Source organism: Hevea brasiliensis, chromosome 18, assembly GCF_030052815.1.
Source record: "Hevea brasiliensis isolate MT/VB/25A 57/8 chromosome 18, ASM3005281v1, whole genome shotgun sequence".
In the NCBI taxonomy this organism is placed as follows: domain Eukaryota; kingdom Viridiplantae; phylum Streptophyta; class Magnoliopsida; order Malpighiales; family Euphorbiaceae; genus Hevea; species Hevea brasiliensis.
In genome coordinates this window covers 2,404,258-2,422,735 of record NC_079510.1, presented here as the reverse complement: position 1 = coordinate 2,422,735, position 18,478 = coordinate 2,404,258, and the positions used below count along the sequence as shown (strand labels likewise).

General features: G+C 37.0%; 1 non-coding gene across 1 annotated transcript; it reads right to left on the bottom strand.

Annotated features, from left to right (window-relative positions):
* Window positions 1-10,375: 10,375 nt before the first annotated feature.
* On the bottom strand, window positions 10,376-10,482 carry LOC131176109 (small nucleolar RNA R71). Its single transcript, XR_009146237.1, has one exon. It is a non-coding gene; the product is annotated as a small nucleolar RNA R71 (small nucleolar RNA).
* Between the last annotated feature and the right edge of the window lie 7,996 nt (window positions 10,483-18,478).

The window sequence follows — 18,478 nt, the reverse complement described above, 5'->3', positions numbered from 1 at the left end:
TCATTGGTCTCCATTAAATGTAAATTTTTTTTTTTAAATTGATAATATTTTAATCATAAAAGCTTAAATAGCTCAACAGTAGTCCGATACACATAAATATATAACTTATTGAAATTTATTTAATTTTCTTGTTTTAAAATCGGTCTGGATATCGAGGAGAAGGAAAAATTGGCCTATAGTGTTTTTTGGCTTGGTTCTGATCAACAACTAATCCAACCAGCAATCTGAGTTTATCATTGGATTCTCTTTGATCTTAGCTTTCATTTGGCTCCAAATACTGCGCGCTTTCATCACCAAGCAATTGTAAAAGCCCATAGATGGTCTAGATTTTTTAGGCCGATTTCGAATCAAGAAAAGAGTATTTAAGAAAATGGACTTCATTTCTATAACTAACCAATGGCTCTTGGGTATTACGAAGGTATTCATTGCAAGATTAGTGTCGCTTATAATTTAAGATGTTCTGATCACAATCGCAAAATCGAATTTCATGTTGACAAACCTTAAACCCTAATTTTAATATTGGCAAAATCGGCATCCTTTTTACTAGTGTTTTCTTTTGTAAGTAAGCAGTATAAATATGTGAGAAGTGAATGTATTAAAAATATATTATTGTGGACTATTCAATCTCAGAGTGAGTTCGTCCTCCAACCCGACTCATCTAAGCTCCGAACCTCCCATACCCTCGCCAATGCTTTTGCTTCCTTTACTTCACCACTCTCTTCGTATAGCCTCCTGTAACTAAGATCCCATTCATGATAGCACCTAACACCCCTTCCCTTTCTCTTTCTCTATACTGTTACAGGAAAAAAAAAAAGTCCAAATGAGCCCTGAACTTTCCAATGAAATGAGCCAAAATTGAACTTTTGGCTCAAATAAATTCTAAACTATCCATTTAAGCTCAGATCCATCCAAAGTCTGACAAATATGAGGCGTTTGTTTAACATGCCTTGGTTAAGACAGTGAGTGTAATATTATATTAATTTCATAATACTTAGATTGTACATAGAAATTACTTTGGCAGTCAAATTCAAAAGCTTTGAGGCCGAGCTTTTGATTCCATAACTTGTACCCAAGGAAGGTGGGACTGAAATACTTTTTGGAGTATTCATCCATGCTCCAGTAGTACTTGAAGTTGGACTTGGAGTTGAGGTGCTGGTTGAGTATCCAGTCTCATATACCAATTTTTTGTATTCAAGTTTTGCTGTTCAAATCAATGAGGAAAATGTTGTACCTGAAAAAAAAGTTGTCGTACCTGTAAAGCATGGGAATTTGCTATGAACTGCCTTCCATCTTGAACTAACAGTAGATCCTCGATGGCATAGCTATTTCTTGAAAATGGGAAGTGATGAGGCTCAAGAAGAATTCTCAAGTAACATTGTGATAAGTGCACAATTTATTAATTTTATTCCTATTATATTTAGTGTTTTTAGTATGTTTTTATGTTTAATTCAACTGGTTAAAATATATTTATCATTTAGGCATATTTTTAGATAGTTGTGGAATAATTGTGTTAAATGGAGAAATTTTCAGTATTTGACATTTGCTGTATTTTTCAGGTGTTTCTAAAGTTGTGGGTCTCCAAATTAATTGCTGTTTAATCCATTGAAAAGCTAAGATAGGGCACTTCAAATGATAAAGAGGGACCAAATCCCAAATCAGTCTCCAAGGTTGACAAAATGAGCTATGGATCTATTGCAAAAGCCCGTACTCAATGGGTCACGACCAGTTTCAGTATTTATTTTATATTTGGAGTTTCAGATATCCAAATGAAGCAAGGCCAAGCCCAATTGAACCTTAAGAGCCACCTCTACAACTTGTATGAAGGGCTGGATGAGAGATGATGCTATTTTAATTGTCAAAAACGGTAATGAAGTCGTCACAATGGGCTGGACCGTCTGACTGAACCAGTCCCAGTTTTTGGGCCATAACTTAGGCTATAGACCTCGGATTTGGGTCCATGAGTACCTGTTAGAAAGCTAAGAAATAGGGCTATAACTTTTCTAAAGAGGGTAGAGGCAAATTCGGAAAGAAAGTCACTGAAAATCTGTCTTAATTCCAGAAACGTGAATGCAGGCTGAAAATCTGCATCATGAATTTCAAAACCTTTCCTAGTTTGGTTTGGTTCCTATCTTTGGGATTAGGTTTTTTTAGTATAAATACGTCTTTGGGCAGTTGCTAAGAGCATCCCAATTCAGACCTTCATTCTCCATTTGAAGGCTTTCATTCTCCATTCTCTTTTTAGATTTCTTCTTTATTTTTCTTTATTTTTCTGTAAGCCATGAACATGAGTGGCTAAGTTTTTAATTCAGTTCAAGGGATTCAATTCCTATGTGTGATTTGTGAGATCAGATTCTTAATTTAATTTATGTCTTTTTGAATATCTATTATTTTTTGATTTAATTGTTTTTTATCTGTTGAATGATTTGCTAAAAAGGCCTATTAGTTAATTGTTTGATTTGATCAATTGCTAGTTCATCTTCATAATCTGTAATTGTTGTGTAAGAATGAACATGAGTAGCAATTAGGTTTTATTGATTATGATGTAAGTTTTCGATAATAACCTAAAGAAATAATAGGGTAGATTAAATGATTTATGCTTCATAAATTGTTGCTCAACTTAACTACTTTATTTTCTTAAAGAAGTTATTAATTTGATGAGGATTGCTTAATACTAACTTAGTTAATAATTAGAGTCAATAAGAGTGCTAGACTCGAATTGATGAGTATAGGGAAGTCAGGGATTTACCTCGCTGTTTGGTAAATCTACGTTAAGTATTCAATAAGATATAATTGTATTTCTTTTGTCTATGATCAAATCAATGCATTGGAATGCGAATTACCTTGAACTGAATTTTGTTTAATTGGAGAGTTTCTTATTTTTAGATCTTAATTTTGAATTTTTGATTTCTTCTTTGGATTGTGAATTAACACCCCCCTAACCTTTGTTTCTTTTTCCATTACACAAGTGCACGAAATTTAATAATTCAGTCTCTAGGGTTCAACTTGGATTTACCACTTGCTGCAGAAAATATTTTATAGCTGGTAATTTCAGTTAATTTAATTTCTGGTGGAATCGACACCTATCAAGAATTTTGGCGCTGTAACACCCTCCCTGTACCAACTCCGTACATTCTACTGTTCCGGTGACCGGTGTCGGTCCGGACAGCTAGAACGTTCGGAAAAATATTTAAACTAAAGTCAGGAACCAAAATTAACTCAAATATTAATAAGAAAAATTTAGTAAAAATTTTAAAAATAAAATACAACCAAGTTAAACGAGCCGGTGCCCTAGCGATGGGTAACCAGAGGGAAGTTGCGGTTCTCACAACGAGGAGCCTTAGACCCGGGGGAAAAATTATAAAATAATTTTTGGGACTCCAGAGAAGGGTTATTGAGGTTCCCATGGCATTAGAATGCCAAGAAAATACCTAGAAAAATTTTTCAATCGGTACAGACAATTTTGACCCGTTAAGCCAAACGGAGGGCATTTTGGTCATTTCGCCTTCCGAGGTGATTTTTGGCCGACTTGTCCAGATGAGTAAATAATTAATATAACATAAAATATGAATAAACATTACTAGAAATTAAATTGAAAATGAGTAGTGGAGGAAAGAAAAGAAAATGAGGAAAAGAGGTATTTATGACATCATGGTGATGTCATTAAGAAAACAATGACCAATCAAAATTAAGCCATTATTTGACTAACTATTAAAAGAGATAAGAGAAGACCAAATTGATAAAATGCAGCAGCCATCTCCCTTTCAAGAAAACCAGCCGAAACTTCCTCAACTCCTCCCTCCATTGATGTTCACTCCAAACCTTCAATTTCCTCTTCAATTCACCCTAAAACCCTAGAAACCCTTCACTAAAATTTGCCCTAGCACCTTGCTAAAGCTTTTGGCAGCCAAGAAGGAGAAAGAAAGTGAGGTTTAAGGGCTTGGAAAATTCTGCCACTTGAGGTTAGTGCACTTATATCCATTAAACTCTTTATTTTCATGGTTTGGGACTTGAAACTTAGTGAGAATTGTGGTTTAAATGAACATAAACCTATGTGTTTGAGCTTGTGAATTTCGGCAGCCCTAGCTATGGAATAGGAGGAAGTGTTTTTGATGAGCTTAAAGTGAATTAGAAACCATGTTTGAAGTTTATAAACATAAGAATGGTGAATTAATAGCTAACTAAGGTAAAGTGTAGAAATCATGACTTTGAACTAGGGTTTTTGGAGTAAAATGTGAACTTGGCCTATGAAATTGTTAAAGAACCTTTTAATGGTCAATTAGTGACCATTTTAGGTAATTTGACTAACAAATGGACTGAAAAATGAGGTTGCAAAGTGAGGTTGCAGGCTGCCCTAGGACAGCAGCATAGGGACTGAAAATTCAGTCCATTTGCACTGCCATAACTTGGGCTGTGTTAGTCCAATTGGTATTTGGCCAATTGGACATGAAACTAGACACATAATGGCACAATTTTGCTGAAGAAACCATTCCCAAAAGACCAAAGCAAGTGGACCAAAAACTGGCCCCAATCCGGATACCCTGCAACCAGATTCTGCAGAATGACCAAATGAACAGTAATTGTTCATAATTGTTCATTTGGCCATAACTCATTGTAGAATGGCCCAATTGACCTGAAATTTTTACAGAAACAAGTTAAGATATAGACAAACAAATTTCATGAAGAAACCTACCCTAAATTATGACCAAAACATATCCAACAAGGCAGTAGCAGTCACTGTTCACTGCACTGTAAATATAATAAATTCTGCAATTTTTCAATCCGGCCAGCTGTGGTTTTTGGACCATAACTGGAGCTACAAAACTCCAAATGGAGTGATTCAAAAAAGGAAATTTAACTAGACAAAATAAGGAACAACTTTCATGTTTATCATTTTCTCAAATTCCCACTGTAATAGTCACTAATAGAACAGTAAAGTTTAGGTATGAAAACTGAAAAATTCTGCTCCCTTAGTTTAAGCTTAGAAATGGTATTGGTGATTAATGCCAACAAGTTTTGAATGCAAAATGTGGTATGTTGGGAGTGTTAAAACCAATGTACCTATTTTCTATCCAAAAGTCAACATTTTTGTTGACTAATGAAGTGAATAGTGACACCAAAACTTGAAATTCAAAAATTGAAGAATTCAAAAGTATCAAATGCCCTAGTATACCTAACAAGATTGGTTTGGATAGTTTGGCATGCCAATAGGGTTCAGTTAGCAGTACTGCGCATGACATTATGCCATTCTGTGATTTTATGGCTTTTAGCCATTTTGACATTGTGTTGAGACTTGGCCTCGTGCCTAATATTATTCTGACTTGTTAGTCGCTCATTACACTGCCGGAGATGCACATGTGACCGATGGTGTGACGGCCCGAGGTACTAGATACCCAGTGCCAGTTTACCCGTTTATCCAGTCCAGTCATCCAGTATAGGTTACTTGGGCAACCAAAAGAATGAAAGTGGATAAAGTTAACGAAATAAATGATTATAACAAGTACAAAACCAGTAAAACATCGATACATTCAATACATATTTATTTTCTGCTATTTCCTTTTATTTTATTATCGCACCACTAAGCATTATTGCTTAGCGCTTTGCTTTTGCCACGCGTAGCTTCTGGAGATACTGATCGAGAGCCCAGTAGACCGCAGACTGGGTGAGACCGTCCTGCAGCTCTGCATAGTGTCCGTGTCACCTCACCATCTTCAGTGCATTGGTAGGACACTAGGTTTCATTTTGGTATTTTGTAACTAATTTTTATTTTCTCATATGTAATTGAACTTATGTAATGTATTTTGATGTTCATGTAAATAATGAAAATTGTGGTTATGAATGTAAAATTTGAGTATTTATTTATTGCTTGTATATGAGTATCATGAGAAACGAATGTTTGAGTAATGGAAAGGTTGTTGAAAATCATATTGAGACTTTATTGATAAAATGGAGTTGGGATTGTTTGGAAATGATTTTGGAAGTGTTTTTCACAGGTTCCGAAGAACTATTTTCTCCATTTTTAGCCGGTACTCCGCCGGATTTTCTATAAAATTTTCGGAACCCCAAATAAATAATAATTTCGATAAATGGCTTAAATAAATCATATTTCATAAATTAGCTTCAAAAGCATGACACAAATTAAGTAAGGTATATTAGAGTGTGCGAAGTACAGTGTTGCATTACTTACTCGGGTATTCTATACACGTGTAAGGGTGTCACATTTAGTGGTATCGAGCACGGTTTAGGCGTTCGGGCCGAGATTGAGTCCATACCATGCATTGCATTTGTAAGAGTCGAGGTGACACTAACGCAGATCTGTTTATCTTTCTTATTTTGAATAGGATATGGACCCTTCATCTCAGAGAGCCGTTGAGGAGGAAGTGGAGAGTCATGCTCCACTGCGGCGGTGAGGCTGGGGCATGAGAGAATGCGCTCACTTGACTCAAGCGAGCACCTTGACCTCCACAGGCCATGTTTCAGCAAATGGCCGACTTCTTTAGACAAATGGCTGGGGTAATGCCAGCACCACCACCACCACCACCACCACCAGCTCCACAGCAGAAATCACACCTGGAAAGACTAAGAAAGTTTGGAGCTGTGGACTTCTATGGCAAGAGAGAAGATGACTCATTGCGTAGAAAATTGGTTGAGCAGGCAGGCAGAGTTTTAAAACAACTCCACTGTACTCCAGAGCAAAATTTAGAAGCTGCCATATCTTTGTTGCAAGATGATGCATATGAATGGTGGGATACTGTGTCCAGTGAAGTACAGCCAGAAATAGTAACTTGGGACTTCTTTCTCTCAGAATTCAAGAAGAAATATGTGGGTAGTGTATACCTGGAAGAGAGAAGAAGAGAGTTCATTAATCTGAGGCAGAGACAGCTATCAGTGGCCGTATATGAGAAGGAATTTGTTCGATTAAGCAGCTACGGAAGGGAGATAGTCCCTAATAAAGCTAAAAGATGTAAGAGATTTGAAGAGGGACTAAATGACAACATCAAGATCCAGCTCACTGCCTTGGGAATCACAGAATTTACCAAGTTAGTGGAAGCTGCAATAAAGGTGGAAAAAGTAAGAATCAGTGAGCAAACCAGAAGGGAAAGACAGCAGAAGAGGGGACCGGGTCAGTCCAGCTCATCTCCTGCATTTGGGAAGAAGTTCAAGGGTCCTCCTGCACAGAGTTCAGCTCAGCCACAGGGTCAGGGTCAGTCTCAGGGGCCCAGGCCACAGTTCACCCCTAGGAGAGGTCAGTCCACACCATCAGTGGGCAGCTCTCCAGGGATGGGGTTCAGGGGACCAGCCCCAACATCTTCTGCATGTCCACACTGCCTTAAATGGCACAAGGGGGAGTGTTGGAGAGTAACTGGTGCCTGCTTGAGATGTGGGTCGACAGAGCATCAGTTGAGAAACTGTCCACGCAGAACTACTACAGCTGCTCCAACACAAGCGCATGCACCGCTCTGCACCACCAAGGGGTATAAGGTCTGGTAAATCCGAAGCTGTGGGACCATCTCGAGGCTGCATCGAGCCGTGAGAAGGCCGGATAACAGATCACCGCCGAAATTATGCCACGAGAGCTCGGAGGAGCAAGATGCCGGGCGTCATCGAGTGCGTTCTCCCTCTACACTACACCTGTGCATGCATTGGTGGATCCAGGATCCACTCATTCCTACATTTGCATCAACTTACCCGTAGAAAGGGGGATACTAGTAGGGGAGAGTGACCAAGACATTCTAGTCACTAATCCATTGGGTCACAGTGTAGTGGTGAACAAAGTATACAAGGGTTGCCCGTTAAGGATTCAGGGGTATGAATTCTTGGCCGACCTGATTGAGTTGCCTTTCCATGAGTTTGACGTGATTTTGGGAATGGATTGATTGTCACGTCATCAGGCAATAGTTGATTGCAAATTGAAGAGAATTACTTTGAAAACCCCTGAGGGTAATGAGATCACTGTTGTGGGTGAAAGGACAGATTTCTTGTCCAATGTCATCTCAGCCACAGTTGCAAGAAGAATGATGAGAAAAGGCTGTGAAGCCTACCTAGCACATGTGGTGGATACTAGGCAGGCTAAGCCAAACACAGTGACATACCCACAGTGAGAGACTTCCCAGGTATTTCTGAAGAGTTGCACAGTTTGCCACGAGAAAGGAAGTCAAATTTGCTATTGAGACAACTGCAGTCTGACACCCATTTCCATTGCTCCTTATAGGATGGCACCCACTGAATTGAGGGAGTTGAAAACTCAGTTGCAAGAGTTGCTTGATAAGGGGTTCATACGCCCCAGTGTGTCACCATGGGGAGCTCCAGTGCTGTTTGTGAAAAAGAAGGATGGGACTTTGAGGCTTTGCATTGATTACCGGCAGTTGAATAAAGTGACTGTGAAGAACAAATATCCGTTGCCTAGAATTGATGATCTGTTTGATCAATTGAAGGGAGCAGGAGTATTTTCCAAAATTGATCTTAGATCAGGGTATCATCAGCTGAGGGTAAAGAATGTAGATGTGCCCAAGACTGCATTCAGGACCCGATATGGACATTATGAGTTCCTAGTGATGCCCTTTGGCCTGACAAATGCACCAGCGGCATTCATGGACCTTATGAACCGTATCTTCCATCCATACCTAGATCGGTTCGTAGTGGTCTTTATTGATGATATTTTGGTGTATTCCAAGACCAGGGAAGAACATGATGAGCATTTGAGGATTGTTCTGCAAACCCTGAGAGAAAAGAAGCTGTATGCTAAGTTGTCCAAGTGTGACTTTTGGCTGAATGAGATTGCATTCCTTGGACACATAGTGTCAGCTGATGGGATTAGGGTGGATCCCAAGAAAATAGAAGCAGTGATGGAATGGAAGCCTCCCAGGAATACAACTGAGATTGCATTCCTTAGCGCGTTGCTTTTGCCACGCGTAGCTTCTGGAGATACTGATCGAGAGCCCAGTAGACCGCAGACTGGGTGAGACCGTCCTGCAGCTCTGCATAGTGTCCGTGTCACCTCACCATCTTCAGTGCATTGGTAGGACACTAGGTTTCATTTTGGTATTTTGTAACTAATTTTTATTTTCTCATATGTAATTGAACTTATGTAATGTATTTTGATGTTCATGTAAATAATGAAAATTGTGGTTATGAATGTAAAATTTGAGTATTTATTTATTGCTTGTATATGAGTATCATGAGAAACGAATGTTTGAGTAATGGAAAGGTTGTTGAAAATCATATTGAGACTTTGTTGATAAAATGGAGTTGGGATTGTTTGGAAATGATTTTGGAAGTGTTTTTCACAGGTTCCGAAGAACTATTTTCTCCATTTTTAGCCGGTACTCCGCCGGATTTCCTTTAAAATTTTCGGAACCCCAAATAAATAATAATTTCGATAAATGGCTTAAATAAATCATATTTCATAAATTAGCTTCAAAAGCATGACACAAATTAAGTAAGGTATATTAGAGTGTGCCAGTACACCGTGTGGCATTACTTACTCGGGTATACTATACACGGGTAAGGGGTGTCACAGGCGCCGTTGCCAGGAACTGAAATTTATTGGAATTCGTGTTTTTGGTGTTAGGATATTTTGTTATTAATTTTATTTGTGAAGTGTTGCTATTTTCAGGTTTCAAAAAAAAAAAAAAATAATTACGGTGTTACTGTTCATTAAGGATTTTGGTTGAATTTGGAGGGCGGCTCATACCTATTTTGAAGGAAACGACGCTCTGATCAAGACCAACGAATCCATAGGATTCCTTGGCCCACCCTCTTGAGGCCAAATTTGATTATTTTCTAGTGTTTTAAGGCATTTTTCTGTTTTTACTTTGATTTTTTTTTGTTTATGACAAGAATTTCTCAATCTGGTGAGTTGATCTTTGATCCAGAAGTAGAAAAAACAGCTAAACGGTTGAGAAAATTGGCTAAGCAAGCTAGGCAGATTTCAAGTACATTTGAAGGAGTCCAATCTCCAAAGGAGCTAAGTTCGGATTCGGATTCAGAGTTAAGTTTCGAAAACGAGACCATGGCTGCTGCTAGGACTTTGAAAGAGTTGGCTGCTCCTGATCTAAACCAACAGCCTTTGTGTATCCAATACTCTGCTTTAAATATTGCTTTTGAATTAAAATATGGACTAATCCATTTGTTGCCTAAGTTTCATGGTCTTGCAGGTGAGGATCCACATAAGCATCTAAAGGAATTTCATGTTGTGTGTTCCAGCATGAAACCTCAAGGAGTTTCAGAGGATTAGATCAAGCTTCAAGCTTTCCCTTTCTCACTGGAGGGTTCAGCTAAGGATTGGTTGTATTACCTTTCTTCTGGATCTGTCAACTCATGGAATGGGATGAAGCATATATTTTTGGAGAAGTATTTTCCTGCTTCCCGTACTACCAACATAAGAAAAGAAATTTGTGACATTCGGCAGTACAATGGAGAGAGCTTGTATGAGTATTGGGAGAGATTTAAGAAGCTGTATGCAAGCTGTCCCCATCATCAAATAAGTGAGCAACTTTTGATTCAGTATTTCTATGAGGGACTTCTACCAATGGACCACAGTATGATAAATGCTGCTAATGGAGGAGCTTTGGTTGACAAGACACTAGAAGAGGCAAGGAGGCTAATTGCTAACATGGCAGCAAATTCTCAATAGTTTGGAATGAGAATGGATCACACACCTATGAAGGTTAATGAGGTAAGTACATCTAACCTTGAGAAACAAATTTTTTATTTAACTTCTTTGGTGAGGCAGTTGGCTGTAGGGAACATGTAACCTGTTAAGGCATGTGGAATTTGTTCGGGTTCGGGTCATGCTACTGATATGTTTCCTGCGTTACAAGAGGATGAATCAATGCAACATGCCAATGCAGTAGGACATTATGGACAGCCACAATACAGGTATGATCCCTATTCGAATACTTATAATCCATGATGGCGAGATCATCCTAATATGAGTTATGGGAATTAATCGGTGCAAAATTGATACCATCAGCAGAGACCACAAGTGAATCAACCGCCTCCACCTCCAACTCCACCTCCGCCTCCCTCAAATCAAGGTATATCACTTGATGAAATTGTTAAGGCTTTGGCTAACAATACACAACAGTTTCAACAGGAGACCAGAAATAGCATTCAAAACATAGAGAGGCAGATTGGTCAGTTGGCCTCATCTGTGAATAAACTTGAAGCTCAAGGTTCTGGAAAGCTCCCATCACAAACAGTCATGAATCCTAGAGAAAATGCAAGTGCGATACTGTTGCTGAGTGGGAAAGAAGTTGATAATCAGACTCCACATGAGCCAATAAAAAAGAAGAAGCAAGGAGAAAAAGAGTCTAAAGTTCCTGAAGTTGAGGTAAATACTGAACCTAACTTGAATAAGGTTAATAATTCTGTTCTTCCTCCATTCCCATGTAGGTTGGCTAAAAATAAGAAAGAAGAACAAGAGAAAGAAAATTTGGAGACTTTCAGAAAGGTGGAGGTGAATATACCCTTACTTGATGCAATCAAACAAGTTCCCATGTATGCTAAATTCCTTAAGGAACTATGCATTACAAAGCGCAAGTTGAGGAATAATGAGAAGATCAGTGTGGGGGAAAATGTGTCGGCATTAATTCAGCAAAAATTACCCCCTAAGTGTAAGGATCCAGGTTCATTTTCTATTCCCTGCAGAATAGGTGACTCTAAATTTGAACGTGCAATGGCAGATTTAGGAGCATCTATTAATGTTATGTCAAATTCAGTTTTTCAAACTTTAAATTTGGGTCCTTTGAAAGAAACCAGTGTCATTATTCAGTTAGTTGATCGTTCTAATGCTTATCCATTGGGAGTAGTTGAGGATGTGTTGGTATAAGTTGGAGAATTGATTTTTTCTGCAGATTTTTACATTCTGGATATGGAGGATAGTGTTCTCACATCAAAGTCAGCTTTGATTTTGTTTGGAAGACCTTTCCTAAAAACTGTCAAGATAAAAATTGATGTGGATGATGGTACCTTAACTATAGAGTTTGATGGAGAGACTGTCAAATTTAATATCATTGATGCCATGAATTATCCTGCTGATGATGATTCTGTCTTTTTTATTGATGTTGTTGATACAATTGTGCAGGATGTCTTTGAGTTAAGCATGGAGGATGAGTTAGAAGTGGTGATTAGTCAAGGAATTCAAGAAATCAGTACCAATCCACCATTAAGTGTAGAGGTTCAAGAGGCAGTAATGGCAATGCAGTCATTACCTCCTGTTCAAAAAAGGTATGGAGTACCAAAGATCAACTTACCTGTATCTCACACAAAATTATTACCTTCTGTTGTGCAGGCACCAGTCCTTGAACTCAAGCCTTTACTTGAGCATTTGAAGTATGTTTACTTGGGAAACAATGAGACACTTCCAGTTATCATCTCAAGTATTTAACACAGATTCAAGAAGACAGATTGATTAGGGTTTTGAGAGTACACAAGGAAGCAATTGGATGGACAATAGCTGACATCAAAGGTATAAGTCCATCAGTGTGCATGATAGTTGACATCAAAGGTATAAGTCCATCAGAGTGCATGCACAGGATTTTACTGGAGGATGAGGCAAAACCAAGTAGAGAAGCTCAAAGGAGATTGAACCCACAGATGATGGAGGTTGTGAAGAAGGAGATTTTAAAGCTACTGGATACAGGAGTTATTTACCCAATTTCTGACAGCAAATGGGTAAGTCCAGTCTAAGTAGTGCCAAAAAAATGAGGAGTCACTATGGTAGCAAATCAAGATAATGAACTTGTTCAAATAAGGATTCAGAATGGATGGCGAATGTGCCTAGACTACCGCAAGCTGAATTCAGCAACAAGGAAGGACCACTTCCCACTGCCATTCATTGATCAAATGCTTGAGAGGTTAACAGGTAAGTCTTATTTCTGCTTTCTTGATGGTTTCTCTGGATATAATCAAATTGTGATTGCACCAGAGGATCATGAGAAGACTACCTTTACTACCCTTTTGGAACTTTTGCTTTTAGAAGGATGCCCTTTCGGGCTTTGTAATGCACCTGCCACATTTCAGAGATGCATGATGAGCATTTTTTCAGATTACATTGATATTTGCATTGAGGTGTTCATGGATGAATTTACTGTGTATGGTGATTCATTTGATGCATGTTTACATCATTTAACTTCTATTCTTGAGAGATGCATTGAGAAAAATCTTGTTTTGAACTTTGAAAAGTGTCATTTTATGGTGGAACAGGGGATTGTTTTGGGTCATGTTGTATCTAATAGGGGTATTGAGGTGGATAAATCTAAAATTGATTTAATTGTGAACTTACCCTACCCCACAACTGTGAGGGAAGTACGCTCTTTTCTTGGTCATGCAGGTTTCTACCGCAGGTTCATTAAGGATTTCTTTAAGATAGCATTGCTTTTGTCTAGACTCTTGCAAAAAGATGTTTCTTTTGAGTCCAGTGAAGAGTGCAAGGAGGCTTTTGACAAATTATAATCTACATTGACATCACCCAAAATCATCCAGGCTCCTGATTGCACAATACCGTTTGAAATTATGTGTGAAGCAATTAATTATGCAGTGGAAGCAGTTTTGGGGCAGCATGTTGGGAAGCTCTTTCATGTGATTTATTATGCATCCAGAACACTCAATTCAGCTCAGCGCAATTATTCTACGACCGAAAAAGAGTTTTTGGCTATAATTTTTGCTTTAGATAAATTTCGGTCATATTTGCTTGGTTCTAAAATAATTATCTTCTTTGATCATGTAGCGTTGAAGTATCTCTTGGCAAAGAAGGAAGCAAAACCAAGGTTGATTAGATGGATCCTTCTGCTGCAAGAATTTGATCTTCAAATCAAGGATAAGAAAAGGAGTTGAGAACCTGGTAGCAGATCATTTGAGTAGGTTAGTGACACAAGAAGATCCACTTCCTTTACAGGAACTTTTTCCTAATGAGCAGTTATTTAAATTGCAAGGTATGATCCCTTGGTATACTGATTTGGTGAATTATTTAGTTACTAAGGTTGTGCCTTTTGATTTGAGTAGAGCTATGAAAGAGAAATTGAAAAGTGAGGCTAAGTATTATGTGTGGGATGACCCATATTTGTGGAAATTTTGTTCAGATCAAATTATTAGGAGATGTGTTCCTGATAATGAGATTCAATATATTTTTGCTTTTTGTCATGCCTATGCATGTGGAGGTCATTTTGGACCTAAGAGAACAGGTAGAAAAATATTAGATTGTTGTTTTTTACTGGCCCACTATATTTCGTGATTCATATTTGATTTGCAAAAATTATGAACAATGTTAAGGAATAGGAAGTTTAACCCGTAGAAATGAGATGATTCAGAAGCCAATACTTGTTTGTGAGATTTTTGATGTGTGGGGTATTGATTTTATGGGTCCATTTCCTTCTTCTTTTGGCTTTGTTATATATTACTTGCTGTTGATTATGTTTCGAAATGGGTGGAAGACAAAGCCACCAGGACTGATGATTCTAAAGCTGTTGTAGGTTTATCAAGTCAAACATTTTTAGCAGGTTTGGAGTTCCTAGAGCTTTAATCAGTGACCGGGGCACACATTTTTGTAATAGAACTGTTGAGGCATTGTTGAGGAGATATGGTGTTTTCCATAGAATATCTACAGCTTATCACCCTCAAACAAGTGGACAAGCAGAGGTGTCTAATAGAGAGATCAAATCTATTTTGGAAAAAACAGTAAAGCCAAATAGAAAATATTGGACCTTAGACTTGATGATGCTTTGTGGGCTTACAGGACTGCTTATAAGACACCCATAGGTATGTCCCCCTACAGATTGGTATTTGGTAAGTTGTGTCACCTTCCTGTTAAGTTTGAACATAAGGCTTATTGGGCTGTTAAATAATGTAATTTGGATTTGGATATTGCTGGTGTGGAAAAAAAATTACAATTGCAGGAATTAGAGGAAATTCGACTTGAGGCTTATGAGAACTCTAAGATCTATAAAGAAAAGACAAAGGCATTCCATGATAAACTAATTCTAAGAAAGCAGTTCGTGGTTGGATAAAAAGTTTTATTGTATAATTTCAGATTGAAGCTGATGCCTAGTAAGTTGCATTCTCGTTGGATTGGATCCTTTGTTGTTACTAATGTGTCTCCTTATGGTGCAGTTAAAATTCAAAGTTTAGGAACTAATAAGGTATTCAAGGTCAATGGTCATAGACTCAAGCCATTTTATGAAGGGTTTCAGGGGCACACAGTGGAGGAGCTCAAATTGAGTAACCCAATTTATGTGAATTAAGGAGCTTTGTCATGTCGAGCTAACGATGATAAACAAAAGCGCTTCATGGGAGGCAACCCATGGGTGGCTTGTTAGCCATAATCAGATTTGTTTTCTTTCCCTTAGTTGATTTTTTTTTTCTATCATTTTTTTTCTTTTTTCTTTTTCTTTTCTTTTACATTTGGGCTTTACATTAGGGACAATGTAAGTTTTAAGTGTGGGAGAGGAGAAATTTGTTACTGCAATCTTTTTAATTGCTAAAAATAAAAATAAAAATAAAAATAAAAATAAAAAATAAATAAAAAATAAAAATAAAAATAAAATAAAATTTGTTCTCATAAGCTTGATTCATGATTCTTTATTAACTCTCGGAGAGAAGTGCTTTGTCTTTGAAATGACTTTTCTATTTTAGATTGAATTTTTGAAATTTTAGGCAAGGTAATAGTAACTTTAATGATGGATTTTTCCCTCTTCTCCATATCGTAGAGCAATTTTTTTCCTGCATTAATTTTTTAGGCTTGATTTAATGGTGAAATGATTAGTTATGTGTGCTTTAAACTAGTATCATGTATATTTCAGAACTTTGTTTAATCTATCAGGGCACTTTATAATATGTAGATGCATAAATTGGGGGAAATAAAAGGTTGAACTTAAAAATTGCTCCGCTATTTTAGTTAAGCAAACTAACCAGGGGTCTTCATGAACCCCATGTCGATTCTCAGGCCAAAAGCTAGCTGGGATATGAGCAAGATACTTTTCTAAAGGTGATAGTTGAAATAAAAAAAAAGTAACTGTGATAGGAGAGAAGTACCAATTTCAAAAAAAAAAAAAAGAAAAAAATAAAAAAGGAGGGCATTTCTATCTCCCCTAAGATTTACAAAGAGCTATAATTATTGTGCCTTGATAAATTAACCTTGTTTTTTGGTGTATATTGACTTAAAATTTTTATAGAACTTTAATTGTGTGAGCTTAATTGATTTCAAGCCTTTTGTTTTGTGTTGGAAAATTGTTAATATATTGGTAGGGTGTTGATGGAATTTGTTGTGATGGTTATTACCTTACTTGCCTCTTCTTTCAAATTTTTAATCTTTTGTTAGAGAATGTTGTGATAGGGTGAAGTTAAGGAACTTCTAAGTGGAATGGATTAAGAGTTTAAGTCACGCTTGAGGACAAGCATGGAATAAGTGTGGGGAAATTTGATAAGTGCATAATTTATTAATTTTACTCCCATTACATTTAGTATTTCTAGTATGTTTTTATGTTTAATTCAGCTAGTTAAAATATATTTATCATTTATGCACATTTTTAGATAGTTGTTGGAATAATTGTGTTAAATGGAGAAATTTTCAGCATTTGACATTTGCTATATTTTTTAGGTGTTTCTAAAGTTGTGGTCTCCAAATTGATTGCTGTTTAATCCATTGAAAAGCTAAGATAGAGCACTTGAAATGATAAAGAGGGACCAAAGCCCAAATCAGTCTCCAAGGTTGACAAAATGAGCTATGGATCTATTGCAAAAGCTCAGACTCGATGGGTCACGACTAGTTTCAGTATTTATTTTGTATCTAGAGTTTCAGACGTCCAAATGAAGCAAGGCTAAGCTCAATTGAACCTTAAGAGCCAGCTCTACAACTTGTATGAAGGGTTGGATAAGAGATGAGGCCATTTTAATTGTCAAAAATGGCAATGAAGCCATCACAATGGGTTGGACCGTCTAACTGAACTAGTTCCTGTTTTTGGGCCATAACTTAGGCTGTAGACCTCAGATTTGGGTCTATGAGTACCTATTGGAAAGCTAAGAAATAGGGCTACAACTTTCCTGAAGAGGGCAGAGGCAGATTCGGAAAGAAAGTAGCTAAAAATTTGCCTTGATTCTAGAAACGTGAATGCAGGCTGAAAATCTGCATTTTGAATTTCAAAACCTTTCCTAGTTTGGTTTGGTTCCTATCTTTGGGATTAGGTTTTTTTAGTATAAATACGTCTTTGGGCAGCAGCTAAGAGCATCCCAATTCAGACCTTTGTTCTCCATTTGAAGGCTTTCATTCTCCATTCTCTTTTTAGATTTCTTCTTTATTTTTCTGTAAGCCATGAACATGAGTGGCTAAGTTTTTAATTCAGTTCAAGGTATTCAAGTTCCTATGTGTGATTTGTGAGATCAGGTTCTTAATTTAATTTATGTCTTTTTGAATATCTATTGTTTTCTGATTTAATTGTTTTTGATCTGTTGAATGATTTGCTAAAAAGGCCTATTAGTTAATTGTTTGATTTGATCAATTGCTAGTTCATCTTCATAATCCGTAATTGTTGTGTAAGATTGAACATGAGTAGCAATTAGATTTTATTGATTATGATCTAAGTTTTCGATAATAATCTAAGGAAATAATAGGTGGATTAAATGATTTATGCTTTATAAATTATTATTCAGCTTAACTACTTCCTTTTCTTAAAGAAGTTATTAATTTGATGAGGATTGCTTAATACCAACTCAGTTAATAATTAGAGTCAATAAGAGTGCTGGGCTTGAATTTATGAGTAGAGGGAAGTCAGGGGTTTACCTCACTGTTTGGTAAATCTACGTTAAGTATTCAATAAGATATAATTGTATTTCTTTTGTCTATGATCAAATCAATGCATTGGAATGCGAATTACCTTGGACTAAAGTTTGTTTAATTGGAGAGTTTCTTATTTTCAGATCTTAATTTTGGATTTTCGATTTCTTCTTTGGATTGTGAATTAATACCCCCCAACCTTTATTTCTTTTTCCATTACACAAGTGCACGAAATTTAATAATTCAATCTCTAGGGTTCGACCTGGATTTACCACTTGCTGCAGAAAATATTTTATAGCTGGTAATTTCAGTTAATTTAATTTTTAGTGGAATCGACACCCATCACATTGTCCTAGTTGGAGTTGATCCAAGCTTCGAGGAAAAAGCAAGGATGGATCTTGATATCTATCAACGGTAGAAGTGAGATACAATTGTGAGCATCTTTATCATTTTTTTAGTTGGTATTTTCCTTTTGAAGACAACAACTTTATTCATGCATGGACCACTATAGGACACTGAATGTCCAAAGAAATCTTTCCACTAATCCACAATACCTCACGCTGTAACATGAACATCAATTAAACACAAAAGCCGGATTGCACATAAGAAAAGGCAGGGACAAAACGACTTTTCAAAGGTGCTTCTATGTCAATAACGCATTTTTTCTGATGTCAAGCTAATATATAAACAAAATCTTCTCTAACATTGAAT